Genomic DNA, 2,093 nt, shown 5'->3' with positions numbered 1-2,093 from the left:
ACTCCCGTTGAACTCCTCACCTGGCCGCACAGCTCCGGGTCAGCGCAGGAGAACGCCCTGCCGGCGCCGCCGGAGCCCAACGTCACCAACGGAACGCCACCTCCTCAGGGCCGGGGCCAGCAGCCCAGTGCCACGCCAAGGCTCGCGAGACTGGAGGTAAAGATCGCGAGAGTCCCTCCGCGCCCCGCCCCTCCGAGCCAGCGGTCCAATCCCAAGACCGCAGACGTGTGCCAGCTGTCAACCGCGGCTCGCCCGGCATCGCGAGAGTTCAGGTCGTCGGGCCAGAGAACATAGGCGGTAGTGAAGTGGACGTGTCCGGAGCCGACGTGGCACTTGGCTAATTTTCTCCCTCCGGGTGGATAAATAAAACGGGCTCCAATAATGTCCTTACGCTGTGTGTCTCGGGTTAAAAGACTCTCGAGTGCTGGGCGGTGGTGGCGCACGCCTTTAATCCCACAGTCGGGAGGCCGAGGCAAGCGGGTCTCTGTGAGTTCGAAGACAGCCAGGGCTATGTAGAGATAAGTAAATCAAAAAAGATAAATAAGTATATAAAGATAGAAAAGAGTGCTTACTGTTCTTGTAGAAGACCTGGGTTCAGCTCCCAGCACCCACATCAGGGGGCTCACAAATTCTGTAACAGTTCCAGGAGATTCCCAGGTACACACATAAAAATGTGAAATAAAAAAATATACAAACAAACCTTACCCTGTTTTGGAAGGTTCGTCCCACCTTCACTCCAACCTCAGAAGAACAGCTCTGTTTCTGTCCTTACTGGCCATTCTGCCTCTTCTGTCAAGTGTCACTTCCAGGATTTTGGAATCCTTGTCACAAACCTTTTAAATCTAGCTTCTTGCCTATGAGATGTGAAGAGCTCAGGGTACAAATGCTTTGTTAGGAAAATAGATATGTGTAATTCTTGCTGGTTATGATGGCGAATACTTTCTCACAATCTTGGCCTTGGCATTTCATTGCTTTCAACTGTCTTCTGCCAAAGATTTTTTTCTTAATTCTTTTATCAACAAAAACAAAAATGTTATTTCCTAGAGCTGGAAGTTATTCATAAGAGTTTTATAATATTTTTGATAGCTTAAAAATTATTTCTTTTAGCCGGGCGGTGGTGGCGCACGCCTTTAATCCCAGCACTTGGGAGGCAGAGGCAGGTGGATCTCTGTGAGTTCGAGACCAGCCTGGTCTACAAGAGCTAGTTCCAGGACAGGCTCCAAAACCACAGAGAAACCCTGTCTCGAAAAAAGCAAAAAAAAAAAATTATTTATTTGGCGGACTACAATTTATACCACATTCGACTTCTCTTTCCTCCCTCCAAGCCCTTCCATATAGCCTTTGCGCTCACCAAATCCATGGCTTCTTTTTTCATTAATTGCTGCTAAATATATGTATGTATATGAACGTACATATATATCCTTACATACAGCCTGCTCAGTCCGTATGTTACTTGCATGTATGTTTTCAGGGCTGACCATTTGACATTGGATGACCACTTGGTTTAGTGTACTCTTCCCCGAGGAAGCCAATTTCTCCCATGCAGCATTCCTTGGCTGTCTGTAGCTCTTTGTGTGAGGCTGAGGACTCATGGGCTGTCTCCTGTCCAGTTTGGCATTCTGCTGTTGGCCCTGTTCAGCTGTCTAAGCAGTCTTGTTGGTGAGATCTATGGGTGTAGCTTCTGACATTACTAGGAGACAATCACACAACAAAATCCCCGATTGTCTCTTAGTCTGTCCCCTCTTGGGCAACATTCCCTGAGCATTAGGTGTGGGAGTTGTTTTGTAGGTATTCTGAGGTTGGACTCTCCATTTTGATGGGTGTGGTTTTCTGCCATAGTTTTGGCTTCCTTGGCCAGGGCTAAGGACTGCTTTATCAGGACTAGACCCTGAAGGATGCCTCTGCCAGAGTTTATTCTAGTGCTCAGTTGATCCCTGGTTTTGTTTCAGTTTGTGCTTCTGCATGCAGGAGTTCCTGGAGGCTGGGGATATAGCTCGGTGGTAGAGGACTTGCTTAGAGTGTGTGATGGACTGGGTTCCATTTACAACATGGAAGGGAGAGGAGAAGAAAGGAGGAGGGAGGACAGAGAAATG

At 48.1% G+C, this 2,093-nt stretch overlaps 1 protein-coding gene across 2 annotated transcripts in view; it reads right to left on the bottom strand.

The window, feature by feature from the left end:
• The window catches only part of Nktr (natural killer cell triggering receptor), a 38,432-nt gene extending 37,968 nt beyond the window's left edge, over positions 1-464 (bottom strand). For both annotated transcript variants that reach the window (XM_026779009.1, XM_005348128.3), the window contains exon 1: positions 21-464. The gene's annotated coding sequence lies outside the window, so the exon portion shown is untranslated. The remainder of the gene's footprint in view (positions 1-20) is intronic.
• Positions 465-2,093: the final 1,629 nt, after the last annotated feature.

Source organism: Microtus ochrogaster, chromosome 5 (assembly GCF_000317375.1).
Source record: "Microtus ochrogaster isolate Prairie Vole_2 chromosome 5, MicOch1.0, whole genome shotgun sequence".
Taxonomy (NCBI): Eukaryota; Metazoa; Chordata; class Mammalia; order Rodentia; family Cricetidae; genus Microtus; species Microtus ochrogaster.
This window is presented reverse-complemented; position numbering and strand designations above follow the sequence as displayed.